The sequence below is a fragment of the Schistocerca piceifrons genome, chromosome 3, assembly GCF_021461385.2.
Source record: "Schistocerca piceifrons isolate TAMUIC-IGC-003096 chromosome 3, iqSchPice1.1, whole genome shotgun sequence".
NCBI classification, from domain to species: domain Eukaryota; kingdom Metazoa; phylum Arthropoda; class Insecta; order Orthoptera; family Acrididae; genus Schistocerca; species Schistocerca piceifrons.
Genome location: NC_060140.1, coordinates 720,352,270 through 720,372,251, shown reverse-complemented (window position 1 = coordinate 720,372,251; position 19,982 = coordinate 720,352,270). Strand labels below are relative to the sequence as shown.

General features: G+C 42.6%; 1 protein-coding gene across 3 annotated transcripts in view; it reads left to right on the top strand.

Moving 5' to 3' along the window:
* Window positions 1–19,982, top strand: part of LOC124789871 (liprin-beta-1) — a 303,083-nt gene that overhangs the window by 131,618 nt on the left and 151,483 nt on the right. The window contains exon 1 of one of the 3 annotated variants that reach the window (XR_007016179.1): window positions 11,292–11,347. The exons of 1 other annotated variant lie outside the window; for it this stretch is intronic. The gene's annotated coding sequence lies outside the window, so the exon portion shown is untranslated. Of the gene's footprint in view, window positions 1–11,291; window positions 11,427–19,982 lie in introns of those variants that run through there. One more of the 3 variants, XR_007016180.1, reaches the window with a different exon arrangement.

The window sequence follows — 19,982 nt, the reverse complement described above, 5'->3', positions numbered from 1 at the left end:
ACATGGAAGAAAGGGTACGTGTAGGGGACTACTCTTCTGAACCTAGGAAGCGGCAGAAGGGCGTAGACAAAAGAAAAGAGGAGCAAATGGAGCCGCACGTACACTACTACACCCTTACAAACTTTTCAGACTGTTTCTGACCATTCTGTATATTCGATAAGATTTTAAATTGCGAAGTAAGAGTAACGGAATTGAGACGCTAGAGCCGCGCGGGATTAGCCGAGCGATCTAGGGCGCTGCGGTCACGGACTGTGCGGCTGATCCCGGCGGAGGTTCGAGTCCTCCCTCGGGCATGGGTGTGTGTGTTTGTCCTTAGGATAATTTAGGTTAAGTAGTGTGTAAGCTTAGGGACTGACGACCTTAGCAGTTAAGTCCCATAAGATTTCACACATATTTGAACATTTTTTTGAGCAAATGAAAAGGTAAGTGACTTCAAAAGAAAATTTTGTTACGAAGTTGACTACCCAATGGGTTTTCTTTCTTGAATATTAAACGCTCCAGCTTTTACATTTAAAATATTTCTTATCCTTACGACATGTTTTGGGCTGCTACGAATAGAATGGAATATTTTAAACTTTGACTTTCGTCATTATCTGAAGAAATCGGTGGGTATAAAAGATAGGAAGCGAATAATACTGAAAAAGAAACTGAAGGGGAAAGAGCGTTCATTATTTCTAGCAGGGAGACTTCTTAGGGCTTCGATAATTCATCGAAAATTTGTATGACCTTACTTTAAACAGATTTAGCAACAGATCATATACCTGACACAAATGTTGTCATTTTGATACACCCCACAAAATTAGTAAAAAAGACTTAGTACCTTCTGAAACAGCCTTACGAAGCTGAGGATGAGGAGTATGACTGCTTGGAGGAGGGACGTGGATACCAAGTGCTTTGAAGAGGATAAAAAAAAGCATTTTGTAAACAACAAAAATGTATTATTAAAGTAACAAGTTTAATTAAAATTTTGGTTGCACTCTTTATAGAGATTGTTTAAAGATGTTACGCCTAATTAAAATTTTGAGTGAATGCTAACAGAATAAATGCAAATTTCTCATACGAACAGTGTGTTACCATTAAACCATAATTATTCATTTTGATTGTAGTGCTTATAATGCAGATGGAACATCTTTGTGTTTCTTTGTACCATTTATTATTGCTCAAAATAAAAGTTAATGAATAAATTCTTGTATTTTTGTGGGTATATTTGGTTCAAAACACGAAATGAGTGTGTCGTTCGTGCAAAATCAAATAAATATATAGATTACAAAAATTTTAGTAGCAGCTGTGCCTTCAAATAAAGAGTGAGATTTTTTGTGCTTATCCCATTTTTTTATATTCAGGAATATTAATAATTTCTCATACGCAAATTACCCATTATTATAAAGCTTTACTCGAGGAGTGTTTGGTCTCCCCAGTAAAATTTTTCTTTCTAGACTCACTGCGTTTTGAAAAGTCAGATGCACTCATTATAACATTTGGGCGAGAATGGTGGTCCCAACTGAAACGTCCCCTTTGAACAATTATACATGACTGTGCTTAAACTGACACACAATATTTTTAGCGCAACGCAATCTTTCAATAATCTCTACAAAAGAATGTCCCTGACTAACCTATACCTTTCACAAATCACTTACCTCACAAAAATCTTCGTTACTCGAACTACTGCAATACAGCGAGCGCCACTACTGCCGGCTAAATAAAAGATTCAAACTACGGAAGGCACTTACTACTGATAGGCATAGTTAGCAAATGAAAGATTTTAATAGAGAACAAACAATGTATTTACCTTAATAGTGTTGAAAAATCATATTATACATAGCAGTTCATGACATCCAGTCTTACAAATTTCAAAACTCCGCCATTTCTCTCCCCACATCCACCACTGCTGGCGGCTCACCTCCAACTGCGCAACGCTACGCGCTGTTAACTGCCAACTGCCCAACACTACAATAGCGAATATTTCAACAATGCCACCCAGCCACAGACTGCACACAGCACAGCCAGTGATTTTCATACAGAGCGCTACGTAACGTTGCCAATAAGAAAACTAGACAGCCTACTTACACAACGTATGGCAGTACCGATTCCCGCCCGTACCGTCAATGCGCATTGCTGTATTTTGAGGTTTGCCCCACACAACTGTGGAAGCGCTTCGCTTTTCACTCCCATACAAAATATCAGCACGTCAGGTAACAGCGTCAACACTGAACTGCAATTCATGGAACAGGACACGATCGACATTTTTTGCTTTCGTGTGCTACTGGTATTGGTGCTTATATATTTTTCTCTCTGTAAACTTCAATGTAATGACTGTTATGGAAAGGTTCTAGAAATTTACCATGGCGATAAAAAATTCTAACGTATACGCTTGTATTTTGTTCATACATAAGTCAGTCGAGGACTGCGAGGAGGAAGCGAAAGAAATGCATCTACCCTCCGCCGCACATCCAACACTCAGAGAGCGTAGATATAGGTGTATCTGTGGCAGTGTAGCATCCCCACAGTCTCAGTTGATATATGGTATACTGTAAGGGAAGATGTTCCACAATACTAATTAGATCAATATTTTTTGCTTGGTATGTTATACTCTAGCACATTTCAAAGCAAAGAAGATTGCTTAGTAAGTCGTATTTTATGACATGGTACCCTTTTATCGTTGCCGTGGAAGGTCGTAGTGTTAAGCTAAGCCAGATAACAACAGTTGTGTATATTGGCGCATTGAGCTATCAAGTGGCATTTTGGTTAGTAATAATTGAATACTTACTCCAAAACAGTCAAATCCTAATCCCGATTCGTCCAGTTTCAGCTCTTTCGTAATTTAACAGGAGAATACTGAGGTGATTTTACGATGTTATAGTCTGTCCTCACATTTTTATGGTGTTATTTTTTTTACCGGTCTCAGCTCACATTATTGTTTCCGACGAAGTTGTATGATAGTGCGATCCCTTTTTTCACCCCTTGATCTTCCTCTCCGTCAAGAAATAATCCAGTTTGAATGCCCGGCCACGATTTTTGTTATACTTTCTTTACGGATAGTCTGTTCCAGCTGTCTGCCTTGCTCCAAGAGTCATTATGGCAGGCCAAGTTGTGTTACGTAATGTTTAAGACACTAGAATAGTGTTCTGGACGAGCGAGGCTGAGATCCTCATCCGGCTACCCCGATTTCGATTTTCTGTAACACCCCTAAATCACTTGAGCCGTAATCCACGGTCGGATTCCTTTTCTATTCTTGTATTCCTTGTTTCTTAGAAACACGTTGTTCACTGACAAAATTCATACAGAAGTAAGAGACAGTGGGTTATGTATCTCCATTGTTCCAGCTATATTTTTTTCGGGTAAAAACCTTTTAGAATGAGTAATGTACTCATCTCTTTACGAAAAATCATATACGAAGCATCCAGTGCCTTGGTAGGTAACGCATTCACGTCATAAATTTACGTCATTTCTTTATTTTTGAGGAAATTACTGTAAGAAATGGAAAAGTTAAATTTTTATGTGCGTATTTCATATCCAAGTGTCGTAGCTCTCATGTATCCGCCTGAAAGCACTTCGTAATTCACAACACACTGATATATTCGTCCACTTTCATCGCCGATCTTGTCTAATTATCTAAAATATATCTCTTATCGTGGCTGCGTGGAGTGTATCGCGATATCTGTTGTTCTTGTTCAGTGACCCGTTTCGAAGCAAATTTTTGAACAAGTTTTTTACGATTATTTACCTCTGGCTTTTAAGAGCACTTCGTTCAACTGAAAGCTATCGTTTCGGGAAAATTCGCAACAAAAGGACGCAAACGGCCGAAGTGTATCTACCCAACATAATTTTTTGTGTTAGAAACAGCTAGTATCTACCCAACATACTTTTCATGTGTTAGAAACAGCTAACGATAGGCCGTGTAAAGACGTCATATATTCTCGGTCTTCCGTTTATTTCCAGCCAGATGCCAGCCATGATACAAATCTTTCTACAGATCAGTTAGCTGTTTGCAGTTTCATTTTCTGTAAGAACTGTAAAGAAAAAAGGCTCCCATAGGGAGTTAACGAGGACTGAAAGTCATTTTCTGGGGGCTCTCTGGCCTTAAGGGAGAGTTTCCTAACTGTCCGAATGGGCTGGCTCGCCAGCCGCGGCTGCTGGTCGATCTACACCACTGGCGCCGTCCTCTGGAGCCGCCAGCCCTTCGAACAGTTGGCACCAGCGCGGCAAGTTGGCGTTTGAGGCGGAACATCAAAAGACTAGTTCCGGCACCACTGAGTCTACCACAGGAGTTCTGCCTCGCCTGCCTGAACTAGGGTTCAACAGCGGAAGGCCACGAGTGCTCGCTACCGCCGATTCTGGTGTCGGCAGCAGCAGCAGCACACTATTGACCACTTTACACGGCGTTCGTCTGTGCATAAGAAGTGTACACTGATAGAGCATTAGGCTAGTTTCATGCAAACACAGCATTTCGTGGGAATCTAAAGCGTGATTTAATTTACTTGGCGATGAAGTCTAAGAGACCAACCTGCTACCCAGCTACTTATAAAACAGAAAGTAAAGGGTTAGCATTACTTTAAATTGGACAAATTATTATTCTGACTGGAAATACCATCTCGGGGTGCCCGATAAGGCTCCACTCTATGTCCAGTCCTATTTACAATCTGTCTGAATTATTTACCAGTAAATATCAGGTACCTGTCAGTTACTTATGCAGGCGCTACTTCTGTGTTTGTTGAAAATCAGGATACAGAAGCAGTTCTCGAGTCATAGATTAGAAACCTCAAGGTCTTAGAAATTTGTTTTCAACTAAATGGACCTAATTTGAAAATATCTAAGACTCACATTATGCAGTTTAAGAGCAAACAGTAAATGTGTGGGCAGATGAAGATTATTCACAACCACGATGTCGAAGAACTTTATCAAATTCTTAGGAACAAGTCTGGATAAAAATTTGAGCTGGGAGGTACGTACTGAGTACCCCTCTACCAAACTGATCTACTATATTATCAACCGCAGCTAACACGAACACACGAAAAGCAGCATATACAATTTACTTTCAGTCTATTTTTAGGCGTAGTATTTTTTTTTGGGAGGGGGGGGGGGGGAAATCCCTTCAACATAGTGCGGATACTAAAGATACAGAACAAAGTCATTCGGAATATGAGCTGTACATCAGAGAGAACCAAGTCGCGTATTTAAAAACCTGCAAATATTATCTCTCTCAGCCCATATATTTATGGAATTACTACCCTTTTATGTACCAAACAGGAGTTATATGACGGAACTCAATTTGTTCATATACACGACACAAGAAACCCTAAAACTGTATGCTCAGGCACCTCAGTGCATGGGAATGAAAATTTATACTTAATTGAAATGGAAATTGTTAATGCAGATGGAATTATAATAGGTACTGATGCGGAAATGCTGTTACTTCGTGGACGAATTCCCACAGAACGAATTGGTAATCTCAGCTGGATACAACTTGTTCAAATCTTCCTAAGTATAAATAGCTGTTTGTAGAAAACTCATTTTAGTATTAGGGTTTATTAGTGTGTAAATTATTGTAGCTATAAAGTAAATGTCATATTCCTCTTGTTCGCAATCCAATTTGGTTGCAAACGTAAGTCATGAGATGAACAAGCCAAAATTCAGAGTTCACTTAACGAGAGAAGTGTGTGACCGCGAACGCTCAGAGCTCCACGAAAATGTGCTTACCATATAAATCACTCATCCTAGGCACAGTGATATGAACCATTCGCACAGCGTGTCTTTATCACACCTGTTCGGTGTCTAAGAGAGGAACTTTGGTAACGCGAAAAACAAAATATCGAGACAATAGGACTAAAAACGCACATATTTGAATATGACAGCTGAAGTCAGGAGGATGGAACAGTTGTGCGGAGAGGCACTTCAAATGGTTCAAATGGCTCTGAGCACTATGGGACTTAACATCTCTGGTCATCAGTCCCCTAGAACTTAGAACTACTTAAACCTAACTAACCTAAGGACATCACACACATCCATGCCCGAGGCAGGATTCGAACCTGCGACCGTAGCAGTCGCGCGGTTCCGGACTGAGCGCCTGAAACGCTAGACCACCGCGGCCGGCGAGAGGCACTTCTGCAGAAGGTTTAAATGGTTCAAATGGCTCTGAACACTATGCGACTTAACTCCTGAGCTCATCAGTCGCCTAGAACTTAGAACTACTTAAACCTAACTAACCTAAGGACATCACACACATCTATGCCCGAGGCAGGATTCGAACCTGCGACCGTTGCGGTCGCTCGGCTCCAGACTGAAGCGCCTAGAACCGCACGGCCACTCCGGCCGGCTCTGCAGAAGGAAGTTGCTGCTGAGTTTGCAGATGTGCCGGAATAAGCAGATACCTTACAGGTACAGTAAGAGTTCGTGTCCTGTCTAGCGTCTGGCACAGTGGGCTGTAGTCTACGAGAACTGTTACAAAGAATTAGTTTTAATGTGTATTGAAAGGTTGAGAAAGTTGCGACCAGTCCCTTTTTTAAGATGATTTATTTTGCCTTTACCGGTTTCAAGCTGATTTACCCATCTTCAGACGAGGTCTAGGTTAGATTGGAATGTGAGAGTTTGTTTGCGACTTGGCGAAGACAACGAATGTGAGTCAAACGACGTGATTGCGATGGTATAACTTTAGCCAAGTATCTAAGTTAGAATGGAATGTGACAGTTTGCTTGTGAGTTGACAAAACCAACGAATATGAAAGCAAAAGCCTGCCAGAAGTATTGGGCTCCGTAGAAATGTCAAAACATTCCGTCTATTCACAAGAGTCCTTCCGCACAACTGTCACATATTCAAAAGCAATGGGTGTCTCAGTTGTGGCAGTGTCTGTTAATGATAGGCAGAGTCTGTTAATGATAGGCAGTGTCCGTTAATGATGGGCGACCGTCTGACTACAGTTTGCAGTTTTTTTTAATTATTACCCTGTACATTGATGCTCATTGTTTCTCCACAAACATTAGTTACCATAGAGTGATAACTTTATTCTGCGTGTTTTCAAGTTTTAATAATCTGTTGTGTTTCTGACTCGGGGATGGGAACCGAACCACAGTTTCCTTGAGAAATGGGGAAATCCGCCAAAACACCACATTCCTGGTGGCCCGCGACTGACCAGTGCTCGTTAATCTGGCGTGCACTTTCAAGGCGGATTTCGGCCAACTGCAGTTGGAGTTCGTGCACCCTTGTTTTCTCCACATCTGAGAACTGTCCGTATGACCACCACTACTTGCTTAGCTGGTAGCGCGTCGACATCTTGTGTTAGGGATTAGGCTGGGTTATTGCACCAAAAAATAGAAAGTAATCTGTAATTGCCGGATGTCAGTGACTCTGCGATCAAGTTAATGATTTGGTGGCATTAAGAGCTACCCACTTCATTTAATGATCGTATTATCGGTTGCAGGAGCATATGTAAGCAAAAGGTGACAACGCTACACAACAGTTCACATTAAAGTTAACAATTAATAATACAATACTCAGCTGTACTGTTTTATTTGTATTAAAGGCGATCGATTTTGTTCATGAATCTGTCCACAAACGAGCCATAAAAAGTTACTCGGTTGTACAGGGTGTTTCTGAAGTGATGGTCAGTATTCCGGAATATGGCAGGAATGGTCATTGAAACAAAAAGGTCAAGTAAACATGAGCTCTGCTGGCCGCGGTGGCCGAGCAGTTCTAGGTGCTTCAGTCCGGAACCGCGCGACTGCTACGGTCGCAGGTTCGAATCCTGCCTCGGGTATGGATGTGTGTGATGTCCTTAGGTTAGTTAGTTTTAAGTGGTTCGGAGTTCTAGAGGACTGATGACCCCAGATGTTAAGTCTCATAGTGCTCAGAGCCATTTGAACCATTTGAACATGAGCTCTAAAACGTATATCTTAAAGAGTTATGAGCTCTTCTACTGCAGCCTTCCCATATTTTAGGAAGTGGTTGTATGGACGTAAACCAGAAAAAAATGTCCAGTAAACATTTGGTCTCAAATGCATACCTTTAAAGTTATGAGCACTTGTGTATTAGAAGAGTTGTGTTTCAAAGTAGCGAAGATGAACAAGTCCTCATAGCTCTTAAGGTATGCATTTTAGAGCACATGTTTATTGGACTTTTTTTGTTTTGGTCCATATTACCACTTCCCAAAATATGAAAAGCAAAGAGCTTGCCGTAGAAGAGATTTGCTTCACAGTATAGAAGATCAAGAATTGCTCAAAGGTGTGTCTTTTAGAGCCCATTTTTACTTGACTTTTTTGTTTCGAATTATCATTCTTGTCATGTCCCTCAGTATTGACCATCACATTTGGAACACCCTGTATATTGCACGATTGTGATTTCCAGTGAAGATGGTTATCAAAGAAAATGCTATTTTGTCTAAACAAAGCCTCTGTTAGACCCTCAGCTGTTTTTAAACATAAGGAAATGGAGTGTTGCACGCCCTATGTTTCCTTGCCGTGCCGGCCGAAGTGGCCGTGCGGTTAAAGGCGCTGCAGTCTGGAACCGCAAGACCGCTACGGTCGCAGGTTCGAATCCTGCCTCGGGCATGGATGTTTGTGATGTCCTTAGGTTAGTTAGGTTTAACTAGTTCTAAGTTCTAGGGGACTAATGACCTCAGCAGTTGAGTCCCATAGTGCTCAGAGCCATTTGAACCATTTTTTTTTTCCTTGCCGTGAAAAATCTGTGGACAATGTGTAACCAGGCGCCCAAGTGGATGGCGCCACACAAGGACTGCCGACTTACTTAAAATAATAAAATCGCAAACCGAAATTAATACCAGGGAAATAAATGCATGGACCGACAGCCCAGGAACTGAAAAAAAGTCCATTCCGAATGTCTGTATAAAAGAGAAGGAAGGCAGCTTAAGAACTAAGAAATTCTCCGTAATCAGTTTTATTCAAAACTTAGTCTAAACAGTTAATTCAACTGAATACAATCGGCGTAACAGTTAATCGTTTGTCAGGCGATGTGATAATCTGGTGTGTTGTGTTACGTGTACAATAGCGTCCAATCAGACACGCATCCAAATGTTTAACTTACCAGAGTGAATGGCTCTTTCCTGTTTCTTTATGTCGGTAGTCAGCCATGATCGACTTCCTTCGAGTATGAATTAGATTCCTGTGTTAAAAGATTACGGAACCGAGTGACAAAGTGCGAACGAGAAAGCATAGTTGAAAGCTTGGAATTTTATAAAACAAGGACAATCGGAGTCCAAAACATAGACCTGCATCCAAGCATTACACGATGAATCAACGCCAGCAAAGTGATAACACTGCCCGTCAGTGTTAATTATTGTGTGGTATAGCGGACATTCATTGAGAAAACTATTACTGACGGACAAGGAGTCAGCCAGTCTGAAAACTGGAAAACTTCGACTCTTGGAAACAAGACAGGTACCGTTTCCGTGGATACAGCACTTAAAAAAAGCGTTTTATCCTTATGCTGTCGTAACTTCCGATGAAAAGCAGTTGATCATCTCAGAAAAGAGTGCAGTAATTACTGCATGTAACACAAATGGAAAGTCGCTTGTGCGGAATAATGTTCTCGAAAAGGCAAATGTCCCAAATTCACGTCCCAGTCCGGCACACAGTTTTAATCTGTCAGGAAGTTTCAAAAACAATAATATTCTCACAGAGGATTTGACGTTAAGAGACTTACCGCTTGAGGAGAGTCTCGCTTCAGCTGCCAGAAGGTCAAACCTTCCACAGCAGTGAGTGTCTCGCCTGTATGTTGAGGCCCCCGTAAACGAGCAAACTTGATTAACGAACGCGCCATTGCCTAGCCACTGATTGTCAAAAAAGTGCGTACACGTACGAACAAAGGTTGGCAGTTTAACCTCACTCTGAAGGAGACGCTGTTTGTGTCCGTGAGTTTTTCGACAGCAATGAGAATGGCCACAAATGCAGACAAAGCAGTCCTAGCATTGACTTTGGCACTGTGTTTAAAGAACAAGACGCTACTCCCGGGAATGGCTTAAAATGAGACATCAGCTTTCTTCAAACGGACAATTAAGCATTTTAAAAAGTTGTTAAGTCCCTCTTAAAAGACCAGACTTGTCTGTCAGGTTCATTACGGGTGAGTCAAACAAGCTGTACACGTACTAAAAAAGCCTGTCAGTTTAACCATATTTTTGAAGCAGATGGTTTTCGTGTGTGATGTATTTTGACACTAGTGGGAACGGCTACAAATGCAGGTAAAGCGTTTCTAACATCACTCTGGCACCGTGTTTACAGAAGAACCAGAAGAAGAAAACAAGCGCTTGGCCAGGAAATTGTTGAAATTTAGAGAGATATATACACCTGAAAACCTGTTAATGGAAATGTTACATTCAGTAACTGATGTCTGTATCAGCTTTCAGCGGATGGACAGTGAAACGTTTCAAAATTTGTTTTAGAGATACTTCGCTCTCACATTGAAAAAGAAGACGCAAGTATACGAAAATTTATTCTAGCCTTCTTGTTCCTCTAATGATAGTTCATTAAAATACCACAATGTTGGATCGTGTAGCCTACACCGTCCGTAGAAGAACCGGAGAACTTCAATTTATGTGATACTTCTACCATTTTTGTAATTGTCAGCGCTATTTTGTTCTTGTCCTTGATCGTAGTTTCCATAGTTGTAGAAACTCACCATGCAGTGAGATAAATTATAAAACGATTTTTCACTATACATATGCGGCGAAACATCGACACAAACAACGTTCGCCGTCATGTCAAACTTTCCGTCTATCAAAATTTCTCGCGAACACTTAAAACAAGACCTGTACTTGACAAACACAACAAGCAGCACCGTACACGGTCAAGTATTTGGCAAATATTGTTAACTTCGACAAAATGTTTGATCGTTTACGGGGGCTTGTAGACTGAGGTAATATTATGTCAGTTGCTACACTGTTCTGAGGATCGCAAGTGAAACCCGTTTCTGCAGGACCCCCGCTCAAGCTGCAACGTTCCCGGTGCCGGTGGCACCGCACGGGAAGCCTAGAGTGCAGCTGGTTCCCCCCTCCCCAGCAGCTGGGTCCCCATGACTGGTAGGCGTATGGGCGCTCGCTAGACTGTGGAGATGCCCGGGCCCGATTGGCCCAGTGCGGCACAAGCGCGCCCATTGAGGTTTCGGAGGTGTGCGGCGGAGCGTGCTGTGCACCTCGCGGCACGGCGCCGTGGGCGGCTAATAGAGCTACTTGTTGTAGTGCGACCGCCTCCCCTCCCGGCCGCTGCGCTGGGCGCCGGTCTGCCGAGTTGCACTAAAAAAGGCAGGCGGCGCAGCGCCGTCAGTTTGGAGGCAGCTGCCGGTGCCGCCATGTGCGAGGTGCAGCAGGCGGGCTGCCGCGCGCTCGCCGCCGCGCCGACACCCGGTTCGTGACGCGTGTTCCTAGTGCCAGTGTTACATGCTACTGCGGTGTCCTAGTGCACGCCAGCCAGGCGTCATGTGTGGTGAGGGGTCACAGTTGTTAAAGTCACCTTTCTAGCTAAATCGGGCAGTCTAGAAGGGAGTGCACGTTATCCAAAGTACGAGAGTGGTGCTGCTGTAGCGTCTTCGTATCTGATGTGACAAATGCCACATTTGTAGAACAAACAAAAGAAGTTTTCGGGGGATAGCAGACATACTGTGAGAGAAACTAGAATGGGCAGGTCCCAAGGCAAAACATCGTATAAATAGATGGTCCATTTTCAGCAGTGACCGAGATTATCTCTTCGAAACAGTAAAGAAAGGGGACCGGCTGGGTATTACTAAATCTTCTGTCATTTTCCCTTTACAATATTCGGAATTATAGCAAGTTGCTGGAAACGTCACTTGGAGTTAACTGGATTAATGGTGTGCGAATAGTTGTAGGTTTGCGTCCATCGTCATCCGCGACTGCATACAGGAATAATTATAGCTAGTAAACGTTTGAGACTACTAAAACACAAGAGTTTTAGATAACTTCCTGTTTCTGCAAAGCTGTATGTCGTTCTTACTGCTTCGGAAACAGTGTCAACCATTAGTTTGTAATGAAAGATAGTCACAAACTTTAAAAGATGATTTTCTTCACCTAAAATGCAACAATTTAACATTACGAAGCATGCATCTTTTCAGAAACAGTAATATACGCAAAAAGTATGTGAATTTTTGCTAGCTGTAACTGTTTTATGTGGGCACTGTATGTGTCTGACCCAGATGGCTGGGATAATTCTGAAACATCCATTTTCTCGTGTGGCTGATGGCATTTGTAGTTGTTTGTACGATAGAAGTGTTTTTAACTGTAATTGTTTCGTGTAGGTAGAGTGAGTGCGTTTGCAGTGTGATGTCGTGTTTGTATTGCTATTGATGATTATGAAAGAAGGGAATTAGGTGAACATGCTCATAGCATACTATTTTCGAATAGCACTAAAAAGGCTGGCAAGTTCAGGCCTAAGTCTGACTAATGGGTCACCCTGCGCGGACGTAGGGCACGTACTCTGGGTAGGTCTGTAATTTAACTCAGCGCTCTGTGTAGAGTGTGGCGAACTTGACGACACCAGCTCACCCCCGCCTGTCCGCCGGATACTGACGACGAAAATTTTTTCACCAGCAGGATTCGAACTGGTTGTTTGAGAGTAGACCTCGGCTACAGACTGCGGTAGGCTTACAGTGATAGTACAACCGCAAACATAGTAGCACATAATTTGTAATAGACAATAATATTTTGATGCTACCACGGACAAACACGTGACATATGAATGTTTTCTCAACAACTTTGGTGCATTTCGCACTTTTTGTAGATGGGTGGTGTCCTGATAACCAGGCCTGGTGTCTATAGTCTTCTGTAACTGTCGCACCAAGTCCGAGTAATAATATGTAACTTATTTACACGAGTTGGAAAGTGCATTGAATTTGGTGGTGACCTTTCTAACAAAAGTTGTGCAGAGATGTTGATTATAACACACATCCTTAGCAGTTTCAAGTAGTTGTATGAAGGGAAATCATTGAGATTAAGAACATTTCTATGTGATGTTTTCTTCATTACAATGACCGGTCGTGTCACCATAGAAGTAATTTCCTTCTTCCCTTAAAACTCCCTGTACAGTGATAGGAAAATAAATGATATTATTGTTATCCTTGTAGGATACCCCTAGCGCAGTTTTTATCGGTCTCCTTTGTTTTAGCGTCGTTACTTCAAACCTGGAAATTTCCAGTTGTGGTGGATAACTGGAATGAAATGCTTTCATCATGCGACCAGCGTATGCCAGCAGTACAGTTGTTTCTAAATTTCGGATGCGTATGTAAACATAACATTCACCTGTTACTTATTCTGAGCTCCTTGTTGGTACTCAGTGGTGGTAATTCTGTGCTGAAACTTGTGCTTCACTCTGTCCGCAGCTCATTATCCAGTGGAAGTATTAACCACAGTGTGGACTTAGAGTCGTTGACTACTAATCATTACGTCCTGGGTCCCGGGTTCGATCTTATAAATATAAACGAGGCGGCACGGTAGCTCAGCGTGTTCGGTCAGGGGACTGACAAACCTCTCTTTAAAAAAAAAAAAAAATAAACCCTGATGTAATTTGAAAGACTTCAGGCGACATCTGCACAGTGCCACTGGCGTAAAACGACGAAGAAACAAATCGAAAGAAACAAGACAAAAAAAGAAGTTCGAGTCGCTGCCTCTAGATCGCGGGGTCCCAGTTTCGATTCCCGACCTGGCCGGAGATTTTCTTCGCTCGAGGTCTAGGTTTACTGTTGTCCTTATTATTTCATCTGATCTTCCTGTCAAAGACGCGCAAGTCGCGGAACTGGGGTCAAATAGGAAGGCTTGCTGCAGACGACCAAACAACTTCAGACGCGGTTATGCCGTTTTTGTTTCATTGGGACTATACTCGAATATATTAATTGTGATGGAGATGATAACACACTCTCTGCACGTGTCCGGCGGGCGGCTGAAACCATCTCACACTGCCGACCATCAAACAGTCGCGAGACATTCCATTACCTTCACGCTTAGCATTTGCTCTGAGCACTATTATTCTGTATGACGTCTACGAGGTTTTTGTGTTGGTTGCTACCTTGTTGATGAACATTTGGTTATAGTTATCCTGTCAACCTTGTATATGCTGTAGATGGCGTTTATCTGCATGATCGTTGTCCATCACTTTAACCAGTTGGTTAAATCTGTAAAGAACGAAACCCGATACTTGATAATTCTCCCCCTCCGCCCTTGCCCCAAATTAATAAAATAAATTTTAGTCCCAAAGTATAGTTGTCGAACAACGACAAAGGAATTTTAATTCACGAAGTGCAAACTGTTTATATCTCCCGTATTTAAGTTGCTGTTTTTCTTCGTCTTGGCTTGATGGCTAAGTAATCAGCCTAGTAGCCCAGAAGTTCGTTGCTGGGATTTTTTCTGTCTCTCTAGCTTCTTTCGCTCTGGCAGTGATTTGTTAAACGCAAAGTTCCACAACGATTTAGACTCCACACGGAACTGCAGGGCCCCCTACAACTGGCTGGGTTAAGTCAGTTCAAAGTTTGGAGGAAGACAACTGCATACCCTCCTTCAGTAGGGCCTTGCATAGTAAAACACTGCGTTATTCAAACCAGCCTTGGGATGAGGTCAACTGTACCTTTTATCTGCTCCCCCTCCCCCCTCTCATCCGCCCTTCCCCTCCCACCCTCTCCGTCCCCACCCAACTTATCACTTGACCCAGTGAGGTGGCGCAGTGGCAAGGCACGAGACTTGCGTTCAGGAGAGTGGACAACTCTTCAAATCCCCGTCCTGAAATCCAGATGTATGTTAACCCAAGATCACTTCTTCGCAGTTTGGAGTCCAGCTGGGATAAGTGTTGAATTTCAGTTAGTGCGTCTTTTATGTATCAATGTCTTGAAAATGGCGTAAGACATTCCCTTTCCCATGCGCTGAAAAGGACGCAGATGATTTCCTTGTCCTATTCTTGCTATATCCGAGCTCGTACTCCGTCTCTAACGACCGCGTCGTCGACGAGACGCCTTGCTCCGCTTCTCCACACCTCTCGACCCCTATTCAGGCTTTGAATCCTCCTTAGTTACCCGTCTTTACTACGGCGACTTCTTCGCAGTTTGGAGTCCAGCTGGGATAAGTGTTGAATTTCAGTTAGTGCGTCTTTTATGTATGTTATGTGTTTCGTTCTTGCGCTTTCTTCTACGCCACTTCACTTAGTTGTTATATAAAACTCTGTTTCACTTTCTGTCGGCAGCGGACAACGTGCCTCATGGTCATTTTACTCCATAGGACATTCATAATTTTTACAAAATACATTTCACCAGCTCCACTCTTTTGGACTAGATTAAAAAAATATATAATATGCGCTTATGTGCCATAAAACCAACCTTTGAATACAATTGAATATGATACACTGTTATTCGGATATGTGTTGAAAGAAGAAAAAAACGGCTGGTTGGAAGATTCTGATTATTAGAACAGTCACTCGAGCCGCACCCGGCATCTGTCGTGTAATATACGAATAGTGTCAGAAGGATTTGAGCAATAAATGGGAAATTGCAGTTTTTTATCGATGTAAAAAAAAAGTTGTACAAGTGTAGCACAAGGTAAGGTATGAATCGTACCCGAGCCTCCTGCTGTGTTGACTGAAACATGCCAGTCGGAAATGTAGAGCTGTGCGGCTTGAAAACGAATATATTTCGATATTTTGACGAATCAGGCCGGCCGTTCCCTCGAACACTGCAACAGAGTTTGACATTTTTATGTAACAGCTGTAATCAGCCACGGGCGGTGCGGACCTAACTGCTGGAATGAGGAACGTCTGCTTTAATGGCCAACAGATGTTGCGACTGTTGCCACACGCGGTCGCTGTAACGAGAAGCTGTATGCCCGCGATAGCTGGTACAGAAACTCGTATGAAATTACGTCCTCGAATTACACTGCAGCGCCACGCACTTGCATCTGACGCAGAATATTGATCGCCGCGATGAGCGAAACATTATTGTGCGAATTCATATTTTTTTTCGTTGTTTATTTGATTTGAAGTTTGATTTTCCATTGAATTGATGGTCAGTATAAATGAAGCGCGATCACAGATTTAGGGACAGAAGGCTTCTGCACTGAACTCTTCAGGGTGAAAAATGGTCTTGGACAAATCCACGTGGTATCGTTTCAAGAAACTATGTACCCCCTATATCTTATTGCTCCATTATCGTAGCAGGAACGTTTTAGAACTATTATTATGCTACGTGTTATTTAGAATATAAATAATGTTCTTGCCAGTACAAGGCTACTATGTTAAAAATGAAGTTCGACACGCGGATCGTTCATACACAGTGTCTAATATCATCTAGGAAAAATACTGTGTCTGTAAAGTCTTATTCTCATTATATGGAATATCTCTTGCAGAGATAACAGCATTCAGGAACAAGTTTTCATGAGAAATGACTATAATTTTGCAACACAGTGTATTTACACAGACGCAAAAAAATCACATCATGTAGAAGAAGTTGTGTCACATAAACGAAAGTTGGTAGGCGTGTTTCTACATCTGAAGATGTATATTCAAATTTCGCACCAGTCGCAAAAGAGTGACGTAAGTAGCGCCACTAAGAGGCAAATCAGGTATGCTTTAAAAACACGCTGTAACGACCGTGAGCATTAGTTACCTTTGAGATTGAAAGCGGTGCGTTGATGTTAGTTAAGAATGCCTTTAAGGCGACGAAGACCCATTATCACCATCTCACTGAGTTTGAACGAGGTCATGTAATAGGGCTACGAAGCTGGATGTTTCGTGTGCGATAATGCGCAAAGACTTGGCAAGAACGTAGTCACTGCACATGACTGCTGATAACGGTGGTTACAAGAATATACGGACGCAAGAAGACAGGGCTCCGGACGACCACGTGGCACTTCCGAGAGAGAAGACCATAGTGTTTGGCGTATGGCTCCAAGGCATCGTACTGCATCTACAGCTGCGATTTGAACACCAGTTGGTACTGTTATAAATCGGTTATTTCAAGGAGAGCTCCGAGTCAAAAGTCCTGCAGCGTGTATTCCACCGACCCCAAACCACTGCCATTTGCGACTTGAGCGTTGTCAAGCGAGAGCTCATTCGAGGGAAGTTGGAGGGAAGGATGGAGGTCTGTTGTGCTTTCTGGTGAAAGTCGGTTCTGCCTCGGTGCCAGTGATGGCCGTGTTTTGGTTAGAAGGAGGCCAATTGAGAGCCTGCGACCAACCTGTCTGCCGGCCGGGGTGGCCGAGCGGTTCTAGGCGCTAAAGTCTGGAACCGCGCGACCGCGCGCGACCGCTACGGTCGCAGATTCGAATCCTGCCCCGGGCATGGATGTGTGTGATGTCCTTACGTTAGTTAGGTTTAAGTAGTTCTATGTTCTAGGGGACTGATGATCTTTAGAAGTTAAGTCCCATAGTGCTCAGAGCCATTTTGAACCAACCTGTCTGCCTGCTAGATACACAGGATCTACACCTGGAATTATGGTCGGGAGTGCGATTTCGTATGAGAAGAGGAGCACTCTCGTGGTAATCCCGCGGACCCTGACTGCAAAACTGTACGTCACTCTGGTGATTCGAACTGTCATGCTGCCATTCATGAATAGCATTCGAGGGGTGTTTTCCAACAGGATAATGTTCGTCCATATAGCGCTGTTGTAACGCAACATGCTCTACAGAGTGTTGACATGTAGCCTCGGTGTGCTCGATAACCAGTGTGTCTTCGACTGAGCACGCATTGGACATCATCGGACGACAACTCCAGTCATCCAAAAGAGCATTAACAGTTTCTGTATTCACCGACCAAGTGCAACAGGAATGGAGCTCCATCCTACATAGTGACGTCCGGCACCTGTAGAACACAGTGCATGCACGTTTGCATGCTTGTGTTCAATATTCTGGTTATTAATGTACCACGTTTCACATTGCAGTGTTATATCTCGCGCGTACTTTCACCTGTGATATTGCAATGTTAATCGCTTAAATATGTTAACTAGACAAATGTATTCCCGATATTTCGTTACTCTGCATTAATTATTTTTTGGTGTTGCGGTTTTTCCGTCAGTGTACGTCGCTCTTGTGGCCGTAATAAATTATTGACATGCATCGTACGAGCACAGATGGGTGACAGATTGACTACATCTGAGACTAGGAGTGTAAACTTCTGGAGGTTTGGTTTCCACTTGGTTTTGGCTTTGTCCTCTACTGGCATTTAACACGATTTTCGTCTATGCATAGAAATCTGAGTTAATATCGTGGCTGGAATTCCACATTTAACTCTGCTACCATAATCCAAACGAATGTTATCATTGCCCTCTTAACAAGGTTACAGCGTATCTTCTCCCTCATCCGTGACACAACGCAGTAGAAGATATGAATAATAATGTTGTGTGTGCAGCAAATTACTTAATCCTCTGAAAGGATATTATATTTTATACTGAATTGTAAACGTTGCTACCATTAACTATTGGTATAATCATTGTTCAATCTGGTTCTGGAAAAAAGTTCCATGAGTCAGTGACACACTGTACTTTGCAATGCATCTGAGTTTCTCCATATTACGCCAGTTGGCATAAACTCGCTGCTAAAATAGCAAGGGTCCAAAGATAGTATAATTATAACAACATACCATTATGGAATGCTAAATGTTACACCATGAAAGATCAATCCAATATTTATCAAATTTTGTGGAGATAATCATCATATAACCTATATTAAATGTTTAAACTTTCGGAACTGATATCCATCGTCATTATCAGTGTGAGATGTTACCCCGTTAAGGGCGAATATTCTTGGACAAGTTGCTGCATGAAAACAAAAAGTGCCCGAAGTCATCCTGAGAAATATCATGCTATGCCTTAAACACATGCTATTTCAATTCATGAAGAGTGCTGGTTGGAGGTTGATACGAAAATAAATGTTTTCCTACTGCAGCCCAGACATGCTATACGGGTGACAAATCAGGGAACTGTGTAGGAATGTCAAGGATTCGTCCACTCCTCAATGCGTTTTTGATGTGAACTGCAGTATGGTGTCTTGCGTTATCTTGCTGGGATATGTCATTTGGCACCCTAGTCAAACAGGATATGGCAGTGGGATTTACCATTCTTCCCACGTACTGTCGAGCATTCAGACTGCCTTCAGCAGCTACCGAATCAGTCCTGTTTCATCCAGTAGCTCCTCACACCGGGATTTCAGGATCTAGAGAGGTATGGGTGTCGAAAATTGCTGCTTCCTGTCATCTTTCACCAGGTCTTCTACGGGGATGTAGGCGTCAATCTAACCAACACAAACAGTCAGTGTCTCAGTTGGTGCTTCTGTTATCTGTGGTATGGCAAACGTTGCATGACGACTTGTGTTGTCTAACCAGATTGCAGTAATTTACTCGGGATAGTTCGTAGGAACCTAGCCCGAATTTCAGCTAATGTCACCCGTATGTCGTCAGGGCCTGTTGAACAATCTTACGATCTTCTTGTGGTGGAGTCCTTATGGAAGGAGCTGCGCCTACTCTTCTTGATACACTGTTGTCCCGAGTTCCTGAGTCCATTGTGTCACCACAATTCCTGCGGTCGTTGCCCTACAGCCGTCTGTGCGATCTGTCTGTATGATGCTCCCATGTCCACATTAGAATGATTCGACCCTTCTCAAAGTCCACAATTCGGCGATAAGCTACATTGCACGTCCTCTGTTGCGATCTCCACTTGCAACTGTAACGTTAGACACACTAAATGGACATCGGGTGCTCACGTCATTCGTCATCTGTAGGAATGACTCTTTTTTGTACTGAAAATACTGAAACTAAGTTCACACAAGAGTGACACTTTAAGAGGGGTTGGACGTCAAACGGACCGACTTGGAGCAGGAGAGGCACCACAGGACATTTTAATTTCCACTGTCTATACTTTTACAAAAAAAAAAAAATCATAAAACTTTGTCAGCATGACCAGGAAGGATTCAGAATTCACACTCATAGCAGTAGAAGTTCGAAAACATAGCGAAATAATTTTTTTTACATGTGAAATTTCATCATTTTTTTCACTTACTAATG